Genomic DNA, 18,516 nt, shown 5'->3' on the forward strand with positions numbered 1-18,516 from the left:
TGTCCGTTGAGGCAAAAGAATTGAAAGCATGTCGATCGCTCGTCGAAGCGAACTGTGCAACTGTGAAATCAGATGATTGCTTTACTGCTGAAATCAAACGACTCGTTGCACTTTCACTTGAGTTCTTTGTTTGTGGAGGCAAATAATTCCAAATCTGTGCCGTTTGGGGTGGCTGATCCGTCCACTTCACCAACACCCCCATCCCACAAAAAAGAAGCGTTTTCAACATTTCTTCCCCAATGTGGGTTAAACAAATCACTAAACCTGCCATGACCCATTTTCAAAACCAATGCTTGCTGTAGTCATGATTTTTACAACTCATCCAACTGAAACCTACTCCCCACACCCTCAAAGTCGACCCCCTTTTCCAAACCCATTCACTGTTTAATTAAATCCCCACAACTTTATCCCCCTTCGCCAGCACCCACTTTCATATTGAAATCACTAGTATATAGAAAAATATTGTTCGCTGACAACAATTAAATTTCTTTCAGTCTTGAAAAAAAAAAAGAAAATTTGGATGGCTAAGTTGAAGCCCCGAATTTACATAAAACATTAAAATATTTTGTTTGTAGCATTTGCATGCTGTGTAGAGTTATGGGCAAAGGTCAAGTGGAACTGGTTTGTCAGCAACGTTAAAACTTATTTTGTCCAATATACATGTGTTCCAACTGAAAGTCAAACCTATTGACTAAATTCCTATGCCAAACTTCAATTAAATAGAGCCAATCCGACATTCTTTTAATAAGTTATTAATGTCATACAAAATTTGCATAAGAACATGAACATGCTAAAATTATTTCATTTTTCAGCTCTGTTAATTGTCTGCAGTTTCAAGTTATGATCTGACGGGTCAGTTTGTCTTCCTGTGCTGCTAATGCTTATTTTGTTCAACCTATGCCAATTCAAAGTGAAAAGTATTGATTTGCAGTGCTGGACTTGTTCCTTCAATTTAGACTTAAGGACAGTGCCAACTTTTGTTACTGCACATACGTTCTGCGCATCTCAAGATACTTGGGTATCCTATTTGGTGGTGCCTGCTAATACAGGAATATTTTTGCGCAGTTTAAAACTATGCGGAGAAAGCAGAACTTCGCAAATGCTTTTGGTATCTCGAAAGAAAATTGGGGGTAGCCATGCATTTTTCAGAGATAATTAAGCAATAATATCTCTAAAAAGTGCCAAAATATAAAGCAGTGTATGGGATTTTTTCCTAAATTGAAGCTTAATTATCTCTGAAAAATGCATGGCTACCCCTAATTTTCGTTTTGGATTACAATAGGCGTTGCTAAGATATGCTTTTCCCGCATAGTCATGAAACGCAGAAAAATACTACGGTATTAGTAGGCACCGCCCTTAAAATCATCAGGGAAGCTAATGGCAAAGTTTGGTCCATGACCATAAAATACAGCAATTATTTCAGTATTGACAGTATTAACGAGTATATTCACCACTTCTTGGCAAACTCTTCCAGCGTGATTGAACGGGCGCACGCAAGCTTGTCCATATTAAACACAGATTCTCTTCATGTACATGTAGGCAGGTCTTGATATCTCTGAATGTTTGCAGAAAACTGATTTCCAGAGGGGGGTGGGGGTGTATTTTATGTTTGAAGAATTTCCAACAGGGTGTGTGTGTGGGGTGGTGGGGGGGAGGGGGGGGGGGTAAATAAAGTACCTTATAAAATAATAAATGGAAAATCCCAGGGGTGGGAGGTATGGATATTTTCTTGAACCACACCTTAAATTTTCACCAAATTAAAGTTGATTTTGAATTCTTCTGACCTAAACATGTTGTTTACATTTCCATTGTAAAAAAATGGGAGTCACCAAGCTGTTTTTTTTTTAGTTACATGATTGTATATTCACTTGAAGCTACGTTCTGGCAGGTTTTTTTTTTTTTTTACAACTTTTAAAGTTGCTCCAATAATGAGACATTTATTTGGTACCATCATTATAGTATCCTCTGGCAAAAGGTGGTAGTTATGATTGATCAGATTATAACTGAGGGAAGTACTAGAAACTCGAGGATTGAGGATTGAGACGTGAAGTTTGAGTTCCAAGGGACTACAGGTCAACTTTTGCATGGTACTGTACATCCAACCATTGAATGTAAAGCTGTTTCAACAAAGGTTGTCCAAACAATGCGTAAAAGTGTATGCGACAATGCCATAAGGTAGTCTGGGAAATACCCAATAAATTTCAATAATAGCTCAGAATCCATATTGCCTGCCATCAAGTCTTCGCTGTACGGTCAAGGCATTATGGATTCTGAGCTTTTACTGAAATTTATTGGGTATTTTCCAGACCATCTTTCAGCATTGTTGCGTACACTTTTACGCTTTTTTTGGACAACCTTTGTCAAAACAGCTGTATACTTATGCTTGGTAAACAGAAGATCGATCGGTGTCATTTTGAATTGTTTTAAATAAGAATGCTAGCTGAAAATCATTTGGTCATGTTTTACATTTTTCTCAGCATGCAAAAAGTTGTCCATATGACTTTCTGTAGAACAGCAGACAAGGTGATGCTGATTTTACAAATTTTTCAATGTTCAAAATTAGGATCCCATATTATTTTGCGGTCTTGTCGCATACGCTGTAGATGCGAGTCTGTTATCTGATAACATTAACTGAAATGGTTGTATCCAGTGTGTAAAGCATAAACATTCCAGCATCTATTTTACCTTTTGGTGGGGTGTAGGTATGTCCAGAAATGCACACGACTCAGCAGTGCACACAACAAAGGGTCAAGGGTTTTGGTGAAAAGTCAAATTCTAGATTTCATAATTATGAATGAGCTGAGTACAAAAGGGTACAGTGGAAGCGATGTAATGAAAAATTAGAAAAGTGGTAATTCTGACAAAATTGCTATTATGTGCATTTCTGGACATCAGTGCTCCTACGGCCAATGTTGGTGTTGAGTTTCCAAATTGTTTAGAAGCAGCTTAGTTTTCCTTTAATTGTAAGGTTTTTGTATCATTCAACCACAAGATGCCACCAGAATAGACAGTGTAGTTTTTTTTATTTAACTGAAAGCCCCCTGTAAGAAATTCAGGTGGTTCTGAACAATAATTATTTGAAAGTTTAAGTTCCAATCATTACATATGATATTTTCAGTTTCAACCATTCAATTGCATCCCTCTTTATGTCAAAGGGCGGGAATTCATTTTTCGATATAATTCTCATTGCAGATAACTTGATATTTGTTGTTCGCTCTTGGAGTGTATGGTATATTGTTGTAACTAATGCACAGGGTTGACGGGCTTGGAGAGAGGGATATGTGACTTGGTCTTAAATCCAAATTTTTTAAATAATCTCCATTTCTTGCACTCAAAGTCGAGGAATTGGCTCATTTCTCGTTTAACTTGAGCAAAGTAATCACTTATAAAATCAACTCTGCCAAAAACAGCTGTTTTGGAACAATTCTGATTTGGAGGTCAAATTGTCACCTATGCCTCCTCTGCCAAACCCTTTAGTTTTTAAGAGTGATTATCCTTAAGAATCTCGTATTCAATTTTGATCTAAAAAAAAAAAGTACATTTCGCTGATAACTCTTTCATCAACTTCTCTTAACAAGTAGGAAAGGAATAGAGAAATTTAATTTTCTTGAAATTATGTGATCCGAATTTTGGGCACCCCGAGCTGTGCCCTAAACCAACATGCGAGATTGTAAGTTTTGGAAGACTTGCAGCTGTTAGTTCTGGAGAATACCGATCATTTAAAACCTCCTAATTCGCTACCTTCACGTTTACAATGTAATGAATTGCAATCATAAGCTTTAATTACTGTAACAAATCTGAGGGCACAAAGTTTATCTACTTTGAGCGCTTATTGCAACATGCGGTTTAACCCAAGTTCAAAGGAATAAATTGCAGAAGTGGCTCGCACTCACAGGTTCTTCTACAGAAAAGCTGTGAAAATCTGTTAAAACATGTGGCTGCAATATAGTTTCTGTTCCACAAGTGAACAGTGAAAGTTGTGACATTCTACTAACACTGCTATATGTCCATCAAACATGTCACCTAACAAATGAGATAACTATCACTTTGAAGTTCCTCCACAAAGCAAGATGAAGCATTTCTTACCAATTTGATTGTAACAAAAACTGTGCAATAGTTTCATTAAAGCTGTCAGGTAACGAGAGAAGGCCATCACATTGAAACAAATTAATTGTCTACCTTTTTTTTCTTGAGCCAATAAACGAACTGGTCAGTGGCTGAAAAAACATGGTGGACAGTAAATTCACTTCAATGTGATGGACTTATCTCATTACATGACAGCTTTCATGAAACTCTTCCAGCGTTTTTATTACAATCAAATTGGTAATAAATGTTCAATCTTGCTTCGTAGAGAAATTTCAAAGCAATAGTTATCTCATTTCCTGGTTGGTTGCTAATATTTGTTGATGACATGGTCAATGGAAGTATGGCTGTGTTAGTTGAATTTCTTAATTTTCATCTCTCACTTGTGGAACAGAAACTGGATTGTGGCCAAATGTTTTAACAGATTTTCATAGTTGACGGATGGAACTTCCCACTAATATGTAGAACCTGTAAGTATGAGCCACTTTTGCAATTTATTCCTTTGAACCTGGGCTAAATCGCATGTTGCGATAAGTGCTCAAAGTAGATAAACAATGTGCCCTCAGATTTATTACAGTAATTAAAGCTTATGATTGCAATTCATCACATCAGAAATGTGAAGGGTCATCATTTATAACTGCTGAATTAGGTTTTGAATGATCTGTATTCTCCAGAGCTAAAAGCTGTAAGTCTTGCGACATTCAAGATCTTGCAAGTTGTTTTTGAGCACAGCCCAGGGTGTGAAGAGTTCAGATCACAAAATTTTAAGAAAATTAAATTTCTTCGTTCGCATAAATTTTATATTTGTTACCTACTTGCCAAGAGAAGTTGACAGGAGAGTTATCAGTGAAATCTATTTTTTAGATCAAAATTGAATACGAGGTTCTTATCCATTTGAAAAAGTAATCTGTTCTCATCTTCTAGTTGAATTCTGTATTTGCAATTGTAATATATTGTGCTGCTAATAAAAAATTGTATGCAAAGTGCTGAGTTTTTGAGTGTGGATCTTACATTTTGATTTTTCCTATGAATACACAGAGATGGACTATATTAATGAAAATGAGATGCAGATGACGTAATAAATATGCGAACATTAATATGCATGAGTGATGACGTCAAAACTCATTTGCATTCATGAATATTCAATGGAATTAGACTCAGATTCAGAATCAGGTCTAAACTTGATTCTTATACCGCTTCTGAATCTGAGTCTAATTCTAATGCTGCTTAAAATCAGAATCGGTAGCAGAATCAAATTTGGACCTGATTCTGAATCTGAGTCTAATGCCATTGACTATTTATGAATGCAAATGAGCTTTGACGTCATCACTTCTTAATAATTGATGCAAATGTCATTCATGAATTTTAATTGATTCTCCTCATGCATACTGAATAATAATTCCAGTTTAATATATTCCAGAAATCACATTATCACAGTACAGCAAGCAACACCAGCTGTAAAACACTAGTTTTTATTCATTTTTATAATAAAATTTCGATATAACGTGCGCGCTGATTGGTTGAAACAGCATGCTTTATCAGAGTACAGATGCACAGAGCAACGCTGTCACGCTATCAACCTGTTTGTGAAATTCCTGGACTTCTCTCTTGGTTTTATTTATTTATTTATTATTATTATTATTATTATTATTATTTTTATTATTATTATTTTTCGATCCAGACGTCTTTTATAACCTAGAAAACGTAAACGAGCTGGACATAGACCATCCTGTGCGCATACAAGGTAAAAAAACTACAAATGACACGGTGATTTAAAGTGAAGTTTCCGAAGAAGTTAGCGACTAAAACACGGAACCAAGTAGAAATATAAACAGAGATTTGCAAACATGTCAACCGACGAAATGGTCGAAATTACATCGAAGGCAGAGATGATAAACACCAAAGATAGCATAAAATGGACAGCTCAAGTTTTAGAGCGAAAGATGTAAAAATGTCACAAGCTTAAACAAGTCTTAAAAGGTCCCGTAAACGCTCGTTAGCTATATTCTAGTACAAAAACATCGACTACGTCTCGTGTTTCCCCCTACACTTCTTTCGCGCTCTAGCTGCTTCCTGCGTGCTTTACAACAGAACAGAGCACAGTCGAGGCTTCTTTATTTGTTAAACCTTGTTTACATAGCACCTTCTGATTTTTAACTTTCATATTCTAAAATTAAGATTTTTATCTATAATTTAAATGCTGTGGAAAAGAAATACCAAATACAAAATGACATTTTTAAATATTAAAGAAATATCAAGACAAGTTCAGAAACGAATTCGCACATTACAAATTTCTGCGATCAAATCCCATGAAATATCATGTGTGTATCATAACATCATCCTAACACTATACACGCTGGTTTTTGGCTTTATTTTCATCCTAACACTGTACACTTTGGTTTTTGGCTAAGGTTTCATTCTAATACTGTACACGTTGGTTTTTGGCTTAATTTTCATCCTAATACTATACTCTCCTTTCTGGCTTGATTTTCATCCTAACACTGTACACTTTGGTTTTTGGCTAAATTTTCATTCTAATACTATACACATTAGTTTTTAGCTTAATTTTCATCCTAATACTATACGATTTGGTTTTCAGCTTAATTTTCATGCTCATGCTATACGATTTGGTTTTCGGCTTAATTTTTATTTAAATGCCATACAATTTGGTTTTTGGCTTAATTTTCATCTTAATGCTATTCAATTTGGTTTTTGGCTTAATTTTCATCCTAATACTATATACTTTGGTTTTCGGCTTAATTTTCATCTTAATGCTATTCAATTTGGTTTTCGGCTTAAGTTTCATCTTAATGCTATACAATTTGTCCTTCGGCTTAATTTTCATCCTAATACTATATACTGGTTTTCGGCTTATTGCTATACAGTTTGGTTTATGGCTTAATTTTCATTCTAATGCTATATACTTTGGTTTTCAGCTTAACTTTAATCCTCGTACTTTACGATTTAGTTTTCGGCTTTATTTTCATCCCTATACTATACACTTTGGCTTTCGGCTTAATTTTCATCCTAATACTATACACTCTGGTTTTTGGCCTTATTTTCATCGAAATACTATAAACTCTGGTTTTCAGCTTAATATACTGTACACTTGGTTTTTGGCTTAATTTTCATTCTAATGCTATATGATTTGGTTGTCGGCTTAATTTTCATTCTAATGCTATACACTGGTTTTTGGTTTGATTTACATCCTAAAACTATACACTTTGGTTTTTGGCAAAATTTTCATCCAAATTCTATACACCGTGGTTTTCAGCTTAATTTTCATCCTAATACCTACACACTTTGATTTTTGGCGTAATTTCAATACTAACACTATACACTGATTTTGCCCTAATTTTCATCCTAATACTATACACTTTAATTTTTCCCCTAATTTAAATCCTAATATTATTGGCAATGGTTTTTGGCTTAATTTTAATCCTAATGCTATACCATTTAATTTTTGCCTACTTTTCATCCTAATAGCATAGACTATGGTTTTTGACCTACTTTTCATCCTAATACTATACAATTTGATTTTTGGCCCAATTTCAATCCAAATCCAATACATTTTGATTTTCTTATTTTCATCCTAACGCTATACACTTTGATTTTCACCCTAATTTTCGTCCTAAGACTATAAACTTTGATTTTTGGCGTTATTTCAATCCTAATACTAAACATTTTGATTTTGTCTAATTTTCGTCTTAACGCTATTTGATACACTTTGATTTTCGGCTTAATTTTCATCCTAATACTATACACTTTGGTTTTCCACTTAATTTTCATCCTAAAGCTATACACATTGGTTTTCGGCTTAATTTTCATCCTAATACTATATACACTTTGGTTTTCCACTTAATTTTCATCCTAAAGCTATACACTTTGGATTTTGACCTTATTTTCATCCTAAGATGATACCCTATGATTTTCGGCCTAATTTCAATCCTTGCATGAACTATACACTCTGATTTTGGCCTAATTTTCATCGTAATACTATACACTTTGATTTTCGGTTTTATTTTTTATCCTCACATGATACACTTTGATTTTTGGCCTAATTTCAATCCTTGAACTATACACTCTGATTTTGGCCTAATTTTCATCTTAATACTATACACGTTGGTTTTCGGCTCAATTTTCATCCAAATAATAAACACTTTGGTTTTCGCCTTAATTTTCATCTTAATGCTATACATTCTGGTTTTTGCCTTAATTTTCATCTTAACTTAACTTTGGTTTTTGGCTTAATATTCCCTCTAATACTATATGATTTGGATGTCGGTTTCATTTTCATTCTAATACTATGTACACTTTGGTTTTCGGTTTGATTTACATCCTAAAACTATACACTTTGGTTTTCAGCTTAATTTTCATCCTAATACTACACACTTTGATTTTTGGCCTAATTTCAATCCTAATACTATACACTCTGATTTTGGCCTTATTTTCATCCTAATACTATAAACTTTGATTTTTGGCCTAATTTCAATCCTAATACTAAACATTTTGATTTTGTCAAATTTCATCCTAATGCTATACACTTTGATTTTCGGCCTAATTTTCGTCCTGGTACTATACACTTTGATTTTTGGCCTTATTTCAATCCTAATACTACACACTCTGGTTTCGGCCTAAGTTTCATCCTAATACTACATACTTTGATTTTCAGCCTACCTTTCGTCCCTAGGCTTGTACTATACACTTTGATTTTTGGCCTTATTTCAATCCTAATACTATACACTTTGATTTTTGGCCTTATACTATACACTCTGATTTTGGCCTAATTATCATCCTAATACTATACACTTTGATTTTCGGCCTAATTTTCATCCTAATACTATAGACTATGGTTTTTGGCCTAATTTTCATCCTTGTACTATACACTTTGATTTTTGGCCTAATTTTTATCCTAATACTATACACTTTGATTTTTGGCCTAATTTTCATCCTAATACTATACACTTTGATTTTTGGCCTAATTTTCATCTTAATACTATAGACTATGGTTTTTGGCCTAATTTTCATCCTAGTGCTATACACTTTGATTTTTGGCCTAATTTCAATCCTAATATAACTATACATTTTGATATTAGTGTAATTTTCATCCTAATGCAATACACCTTGATTTTCGGCCTAATTTTCCTCCTAATGCTATACACTTTGGTTTGTGGCTTAATTTTTATTGTAATGCCATACACTTTGGTTTGTGGCTTAATTTTTATTGTAATGCCATACACTTTGGTTTCCAGCTTAATTTTCATTCTAATGCTATCCAATTATTTTGGTTTACAACTTAACTTCCATCCTAATACCATACACTTTAGCTTTCAGCTTAATTTTCGGCCTAATTTTTATCCTAATACTATACACTCTGGATTGTGACCTATTTTTCATCCTAATACTATACACTTTGTTTTTCGGCCTAATTTTCATCTTAATACTATAGACTATGGTTTTTGGCCTAATTTTTATCCTAGTGCTATACACTTTGATTTTTGGCCTAATTTCAATCCTAATATAACTATACATTTTGATATTGGTGTAATTTTCATCCTAATGCAATACACCTTGATTTTCGGCCTAATTTTCCTCCTAATGCTATACACTTTGGTTTGTGGCTTAATTTTTATTGTAATGCCGTACACTTTGGTTTCCAGCTTAATTTTCATTCTAATGCTATACAATTATTTTGGTTTACAACTTAACTTCTATCCTAATACCATACACTTTAGCTTTCAGCTTTATTTTCGGCCTAATTTTTATCCTAATACTATACACTCTGGATTGTGACCTATTTTTATGTTAATCTCAGTCTAATTTTCATCCTAATGCTATATACTCTGGTTTTTGGCATAATTTTTATCAACATACTATACACTCATGTTTCAGGCTTAATTATACACTTTGGTTTTTAGCTTCATTTTCATGCTAATACTATACAGTTTGATTTTGGTCTAATTTTCATGCTAATACTATACACTTTGATTTTTGGCCTAATTTCAATCCAAATTCGATACATTTTGATTGTCTAATTTTCATCCTAATGCTATACACTTTGATTTTTGCCCTTATTTTCGTCCTAATACTATACACTTTGATTTTTGGCCTTATTTCAATCCTAATACTATACACTCTGATTTTGGCCTAATTTTCATCCTAATACTATAAACTTTGATTTTAGGCCTAATTTCAATCCTAATACTATACACTAATTTGATTTTGTCTAATTTTCATCCTAATGCTATACACTTTGATTTTCGGCCTAATTTTCGTCCTGGTACTATACACTTTGATTTTTGGCCTTATTTCAATCCTAATACTATACACTTTGATTTTTGGCCTAATTTTCATCCTAATACTAAATACACTTTGATTTTTGGCCTTATTTCAATCCTAATACTATACACTGATTTCGGCCTAAGTTTCATCCTAATACTACATACTTTGATTGTCAGCCTAATTTTCGTCCTAGTACTTAATTCACTTTGATTTTTGGCCTTATTTCAATCCTAATACTATACACTTTGATTCTCGGCCTAATTTTCATCCTTATATGATGCACTTCGATTTTTGGCCTAATTTTCATCGTAATACTATACACTTTGATTTTCGGGTTTAATTTTCAGTCTAATGGAATACACTCTGGTTTTTGGCTTAATCTTCATCCTAAAATTGGTTTTGGGCTCAATTTTCATCCTAGTACAATGCACTCTGGTTTTCAGCCAAATTTTTTATCCTAATACTGTACACAGTGGTTTTCGACTTCATTTTCATCCTAACACTATACACTTTGGTTTTTGGTTTCATTTTCATTCTAATGCTATACAATTTGGTTGTCGGCTTAATTTTCATTCTAATGCTATATAATTTGGTTTTTGGCTTAATATTCATTCTAAAACTATACAATTTGGTTTCCAGCTTAATTTTCATCCTAATACTATACACTTTTGTTTTTTGGCTTAATTTTCCTCCTAATGCTATACACTTAAGGTTTTGGTTTTTGTGGAACAATCTGACCATAAACTACACAAGTAGATAACGAATAGTGACTGGTTCTTTCTTTTAGTAATTAATAGCTCGCCACTATTTTGGTTCATTTGGGTCAAAATATCAATCTGCTCTTAATTAAAATAAGCACACATTAGCCAAGTAAAGTTCTGCTTGTCTAAAGTACACCCAAGTTTACTTAAATCCCACATAAAGTTTGTGTAGTGATTGCATGATGATGTCATGTTTTTACCATAATAAAATGTCCTACAGTGTGATGCAGCTTTGTGACGTGCCAAAACTTCAATAAATGCCATTAAAGCCTTCAGAATACCAAAATTAAAACAAAAAAAAAGACAAAGACAAAAGACAACCAAAGTAAAAGTTGGTCTTTTGTCTGATAATAGCTTAATGGACGCAGACGTGGGACAGCAGAACTTTACTTGGAAATGCAGCTACTGTACAAAGAAAGCGATTACAAATCCCCATTCTCACAGCACAAATTATCCATGAAATATCACGAAATGAAGACAATTTCAAGTTTTGCCTGTGCCGACCGGGCCCTAGCTTACAAATCTGCATGCAAGTTGAATGGTCAGTAGACATAAAACAGTCTCTAGTAAAAGCTTTCAGTCTAATTGTGTTCACGTAGCTGGGGGAGTTACATATAACCATGCACTTCCTTTGTTAACATAGCTGCATGCCTAAATTAAAAGGAGAAGTGTTGTTAGTCTCAAATCCAAAAACAACCCATTTCAATTTTTTTGGCTTGTCCATTACACAATTGTCCAAAGCTCAATTCAATAATTTTTCAAACAAAACTTACAAGTCCAACCCACAATTTACACCTAAATGCAATTTAAGCTGTTGAGATAGCAGTACAAAATCTAAACTGCTATCTCAATGTGCTTGCACATTTCCACAACACTTCTACTTTATATGCTTGGTTCACTATTGATAGAACAAAATAAAAGATTATCTGCACTGTCCAGTTGGTCACCACTTGAGCAGTGCACATCTTCCATCATCCCATCGTGCCTCTGATCCTGTAATACAAATATGCAGATGTTAAATTTGGTACAGCTGTTGTTTTTTTTTATAGATAGCTAGACAATTTTTTTTTAGGAAAAAACAAAAACCAAGGCACAAAAATCACAGGGTTATGCTCCAAATGCCAAGACTATTGTACTGTTGTATTACAGAAGAACAAAACTCACACAATTTGAAAATTTATTCTGTAAATAAAGTCCTTTAACCCCTTCAATGAAACAATCAACAAAAATCTAATGCAGTCGAACCTCCATCATCTGCGACCACCTTTCGTAAGTGACCACCTATGCAAAACACCAAATTCTTCTCAGATAAGGCTCTTATATATAGTTGCAACCTCTCATGAGCGACCTTGACCACATTGGGAGGTGATGCCACTATAGTTTTTCACTGTTTTGTAACCTCTTGTAAGTGGCCACTTGACAAACCTTCTGATCTCCGCGTTCGCTGTATGTACTATTCTACTCAGAGTTTACAAGGAACTTTTATCGATAACCTAGCACTGCTCCTATTGTAACTTGGACAATGTAGACAATAAATTCTCTTCAAAGAAATAGATGTGTCAGACCTGTTCCCCGAAGAGACTCCCTGTGGTTTGACTCTCATAAGCAACCACCTCCCGTAAGCCACCACTAAATCTTAGCATTTTGGGTGGTCAGTTAGGGAAGGTTTGACTGTATTATTCTTCACATGCTCTTGTATACAAAAACATTAAAAATTAATGTCAACTCTAATGGATTGTTGTTCCATGTCATGCCCATATTGTTGTCATTCTGTCATACTCTTCGTCATATAACTCAGGACTTACATTGCATTAATGGCCTGTCATCTGCATTACCAAGGGGAAGGAAGTTACTCAGTGATTTTTTTGGTGGTGGTACACCACTGGGACTCTGAAGACTTTACCCTAAACCAACACCATGTTAAGCTGCATTAAATTGCAACATTATTCTACATTAGATTTCAAAAATCCCTCCCCTATCTCAGACTTGTTGACTAAATTCCTCATACCACTGATAATTTTAACAGTAAATAATATACTATTTTAGACCAAAAGCCTCTGATTTCTACACTCTATCCCAGACTAAACTGCTCGAAAACAACAAGACCAAGCCAGATCTTCCAAAAGTTAGCCAAGTTGTATTTTCCTATTATTCAAAGAGGTATATATATATAGAGAGAGACTCCTCTTTTTGAACAACTAATCGCCAGCTGTCCACAGAACTTTTCCAAAGCACATCTGTGTCCTTCCTTTGAAAAAATTGGCTTCTTGCTTAACCATATTTAAATATAGATATACAGCTATTTCAATTAACGTTGTCGGATCAAAGCATAAAGCTACAAGACAAGACCGCAAGGTCATATGGGAGTTTTTTTTATGAATAAATTCATCAAAATCAGCTATGCTTTGCCCGTTCAGTGAAGATTTACGATGGTGAGTCATTTGAGTGAAAAAAGTTAGGATATCAATTGAATGAGGTAGCAGCTGCTATAAGGATGCCACCAAGAACTATCAAACTTTATATCTCAAAAGTTTTAAATTTTGGAGAAGTGAAAGTTAACACCATTGGAAGACCGATAAACAGTGTGTCCATGCACCAGCACGTGGAATTTTTGATTATGGAAGCAGTGCTTGAACACCCAGAAAAGACAGAACGGAACAACTTAAGCAGCCATGACGGCAACGACAGCGACAAAACAATAGGGTTAATGAGGAAAAACAATCGCCGGCCTGCATGTGCGTTTTAAATTTTGGTACATTTCTTTGCGCCCTCAGCCAACGAAAAACAGCGCGAGATGATCAACTCTAGGCTCTGCAGAGAACATGAACACACGACAGTGAATTGTTCATTCTCTTTCTTAACTCAAATGGCACTCCTACCAATTTGGTTCCTGGGTAGTTCGCAGCTTTTGTACAAGTTGGAGGTGTTGAAATAATCGCAAAGTAGCACAAATGAAATGGTTTCAAGTTATATTTTCAAGTGACGTTTTTGTTGCCATTGTCGTTGCTTATTACAGTCAACCCAGGTCACGCGTGAACGATATTTTTGAAATTTGAACGGGGTTTTGGAATTTACATGTCAGTTTTGAAAATCGCCAACGAGATTTCAGAGTTCCCGTATAAATTTCCCTAGCTTATTGACGGTATTTAAAGCTATGAATTTTTCTTTACACGACAAAATTGAATATTTCAAGAATAACAATTGTTTCCCAAGTATTTTGAATCTTTTTTTTCAGTTAATGCGTCTTTTTCGGAACGATTTCCAGAGAAATGTCCAACATTCCATTCACACGTCGGACATTACAAAGAGAAATTCGAATGTTCATTTCATTCTTGGAAATACTGTTCACGCGTGACCTGGGTTGACTGTAATAAGTTCCCTTCTGTCAGTCTGTGTATAGTGGTCGAGTTTTTGTTTTACGCTTAAAACACACAAAACGTTTACAGGGTTTTCTGACCAAAAAGCCTGAGGACTCTGGGTACGAGATTGCATTCAAACATAAACTTAGAACCATGCAAACACCTGAAAAACGGCAAATATAGTTTCTTCATCACACTTTAAATGCATTTAGAACTTAAACCGCAATTATAACGACGTCAAAACGGAAACTTTTTCAAAGTAAATACCTTCAAATTCAGAGATGAGAAATCTGCGGCCATGTTGATTATGGGATTGCAAGGCCTTTTGGGTCAACAAAATTTTACACGCGATGACACCACGTGGCGGCAACTCCTCCCAGGCCAAGTGAGTCACAGGCAGCCCAAGCTCAATATCAGAGAACCGTTGAATTATAAGGATTTGTATGGTAATACAACGGATTTGTGTAAAATGGCAGAAACTAACATCGTTTTCTCAATAAAATCAACTTACCCTGTTTCTACTTGTATTCTTCGTCATTTACCAGCTTTTCAAGCCGATTCGAAGCGATTTCGGCGAGTTAGCGTCATTCGGGTTTCTACTGCCAAGTGTAACCAAAGGCCAAACAGTATTTCAGCCATGCCCGAGGCACGAAACGGAATGAATCCGTTGAAATCATCCCTAGTGTCCCAATTCCTTTATAGAATCAAAGTACAGATGCATATCTATCCTGCCAGTGCAACTCCGATTCAATTGAAGCCGTATCACGTTTGCTTAGCCTGTGAACATCCGCCCCCTCCCCTCCCTTCCCGATTTTTTTGAGGGGAGGGGGCGGATGTTCACAGGCTACGTTTGCTAGAAAGATTTTCTTTCAAGTCAGCTCGCTTCTGAGATTTCGAAAGATGCGCGGCCAGAGCGCCATGGACACATTGAACGTTCGAACAGCACGCTGGGTAACAAAGGTTCCCTGGCACGGGGGGAGCAGCGGCTAGCATGCAGTTGTCCACAGGCAAACAGATTTGTTCCCGGGGCCTCCTCGTGTCCTTTTTGTCAAGACCGTCGAAAGACCATTGTTTCCATCGACAATCAAAATTACTACCAGCCTATTCAACCTAAATTTCCCGTACAGAATCACATATATGGACAACCTGTTGTCCTTTTTCCCCGAAATTTGGAAATTCCTCGAATCCGTTCCTCGTCCCATTGGTCATACCATTTCGCCGAATGCCCAGGGCCCGGTTGTTCGAAAGCCGATAAACGTTAATCCGCGATTAAAAATTAACGGAAGGTTTTCTGCTCGCTCGTTAAAATTGTTTTTTAACTCTAATTTTAAGCCAGTGGTAAAGAAAAGTCAACGTCAAAACAGAGGGACAAAAATCTTTTTGAAAAATCTTTATTGTTATGTAATTAAACTCTAACCAAAGTTGTTGTTAATTAATCCAGAATTAGCGGGCTTTGAACAACTGGGCCCAGCCGCAGTTTCTTACGAGATTTAAAAAATACACTCGCGCTTTCTGAATAAATTTGCGATAATTTCTACTCATTTAGTTTGTGTAATGTGGTTGAACTATCCAGGAGCTAACGTCGTTGGAGCGGCTTTAAGAGAGAGGAAACTAAATCATCATGTGTTCAAGTTTTTCATAAAACCTTGAATGGTGATTACACGTCGTTGTTTTGTAGATGACGACAAAGAAAGGTATAAAAATTTATAACGCACGTGCAGAGCCAGTGTTTTGCTAATTAAAACTATTGTTTTCTGACGTTCTTGTTGTGGTCGTCGTCGTCTCTGCACGTCCCAACGATAACGAAAAAGTCACCTGAAAATATATCTTTATTTCATTTATGCTGCCTCACGATTATTTCAACTCGTTCAACTTCTACAGAAACGGCGGACTACCCAGAAATAAAAATGCCGCTCCTACGACGTAAGCTCCTGGATAGTTCGGCCACATTACACAAACTAAATAAGAAGAATTGCAAATTTATTCAGAAAACGCAAGGGTAACTTTTAAATCACGTAAGAAACTGAGGCTGATCATCTGGTGAAATGGTATGACCAATGGAAAGGAAAATTCGAGGAATTTCCAAATTTCCGGGAAAAAGGACAACAGGCTGTCCATATATTTGATTCTGTGCCGTAAATTTAGGTTGAATAGTCCGGTAGTACTGGCACACGGGGAGGCCCCAGAAACAAATCAGTTAGCCTGTGGACAACTGCATGCTGGCCGCTGTTCCCCCGTGCCAGGGAACTTTAATTACCCAGCGTGCTGTTCGAACTTTCAATGTGTCCATGGCGTTCTGGCCGCGCATCTTTCGAAATCTCAGAAGCGAGCTGACTTGAAAGAAAATCTTTCTAGCAAACGTGATACGGTTTCAATTGAGTCAGAGTTACACTGGCAGGATAGATATGCATCTGTACTTTGATTCTATAAAGGAATTGGAACACTAGGGATGATTTCAACGGATTCATTCCGTTTCGTCCTTCGAGAATGGCTGAAATACTGTTCGGCCTTTCGTTACACTTAACAGTGGAATCCCGAATGACGCTAACTCGCCGAAATCGCTTCGAATCGGCTTGAAAAGCTGGTAAATGACGAAGAATACAAGTAGAAACAGGGTAAGTTGATTTTATTGACAAAAAAATGTTAGTTTCTGCCATTTTACGCAAATCCGTTGTATTACCATACAAATCCTTATAATTCAACGGTTCTCTGATATTGAGCTTGGGCTGCCTGTGAGTGAGTAGGCTCTTGGCATCAAATTGAACTCATCCCTTTTTGGAGCGTTTTCACGTCATCGCGTTTGTAACGTCAAGCCACAGTCCAAGAGCTTTTCCTGTCCGTGGTAAGGAGCAAAACCACGTGAAAAAAGGAAACATTCCGGTTGCCGTCCGTGGCTCACGAATCGTGACGTCACACTTACCGTTTGCGGACGTCCCGGGAAACCGACTTCCGTTTGGACGATGTATAAAAATTCACATATCCCAGCCAACTCCCCTGGTTTTCTCTCTGTCCCCTTATTATATTTACTCTTGATTGAGCACATTATGTTCCAGGCGAATCAAAATGCATACATTACAGTCAACCCAGGTCACGCGTGAACGATATTTTTGAAATTTGAACGGAGTTTTGAAATTTACATGTCAGTTTTCAAAATCGCCAACGAGATTTCAGAGTTCCCGTATAAATTTCCCTAGCTTATTGACAGTATAAAGCTATGAATTTTTCTTTACATTGCGAAATTGAATATTTCAAGAATAACAATTGTTTCCCAAGTATTTTGAATCTTTTTTTCAATTAATGCGTCTTTTTCGGAACGATTTCCAGAGAGATGTCCAACATTTCATTCACACGTCGGACATAACAAAGAGAAATTCGAATGTTCATTACATTCTTGGAATTACTGTTCACGCGTGACCTGGATTGACTGTAAGGACGGTGCCTACTGCTACCGAAGTATTTTTTGCGCGGTTTATCACTATGCGGGAAAAGCAGATCTTAGCAAGGACTATGAAAATCCAAAAAGAAAATTGGGGGGGGGGGGGGGGGGAGGGGAGCCACGCATTTTTTAGAGATAATTAAGCATTAATTATTCAAAAAAGCAGTAAAATACAAAGCAATGTATGGCGTTCTTTTCCAAATTGAAGCTATCTTATCTCTGAAAAATGCATGGTTACCCACAACTTTCTCTTTGGATACCAGAAGCACTTGCTAAGTTCTGCTTTCCGCGGATAATTTAAACAGCGCAAAAATAACCCTGTATTAGTAGCCCCCACCCATAGGAAACCGAGTATCACGAGATGCGCAGAACGTATGCGCAGTAACAATAGTAGGCACCTACCTTGCATACATGACGTCATCACTTTTGACTCTGACCTTGTCCTTCCTGGATCCCAAGATAGCGCTGGAATGGAATGCAAAACTCAGACATTCTAATTGGTGCATTTGATCAGAAGGGGTATCGAATGGTCCCATTCAATTTTAAAGTGCTCGCAAAATTTGGCCTTTGCTCGAACTGCTCGCAAAAATTACAC

General features: G+C 36.0%; 3 long non-coding RNA genes across 8 annotated transcripts in view; 1 reads left to right on the top strand and 2 right to left on the bottom strand.

The window, feature by feature from the left end:
* Positions 1-14,794, bottom strand: part of LOC146464221 (uncharacterized) — a 119,911-nt gene extending 105,117 nt beyond the window's left edge. The window contains exon 1 of the long non-coding RNA XR_014868571.1: positions 14,753-14,794. This is a non-coding gene — a long non-coding RNA (uncharacterized LOC146464221). The remainder of the gene's footprint in view (positions 1-14,752) is intronic.
* Positions 1,673-5,073, top strand: LOC146464232 (uncharacterized). The gene is made up of 2 exons (XR_014868572.1): positions 1,673-2,044; positions 2,660-5,073. It is a non-coding gene; the product is annotated as an uncharacterized LOC146464232 (long non-coding RNA).
* LOC146464233 (uncharacterized) lies at positions 5,391-11,080 on the bottom strand. 6 transcript variants are annotated; one of them, XR_014868565.1, is made up of 4 exons: positions 10,067-11,080; positions 8,855-9,125; positions 7,191-8,515; positions 5,391-6,825 (listed from the first exon to the last, which is right to left on the bottom strand). It is a non-coding gene; the product is annotated as an uncharacterized LOC146464233 (long non-coding RNA). The 6 variants fall into 6 exon arrangements; XR_014868569.1 differs by lacking the exon at positions 10,067-11,080 and having other exon boundaries at positions 7,191-7,377; positions 8,430-8,515; positions 8,855-9,358; XR_014868568.1 differs by lacking the exon at positions 10,067-11,080 and having other exon boundaries at positions 7,191-7,268; positions 7,810-8,515; positions 8,855-9,358.
* Positions 14,795-18,516: the final 3,722 nt, after the last annotated feature.

Source organism: Pavona decussata, unplaced genomic scaffold, assembly GCF_977016875.1.
Source record: "Pavona decussata unplaced genomic scaffold, jaPavDecu1.1 SCAFFOLD_167, whole genome shotgun sequence".
NCBI lineage: Eukaryota > Metazoa > Cnidaria > Anthozoa > Scleractinia > Agariciidae > Pavona > Pavona decussata.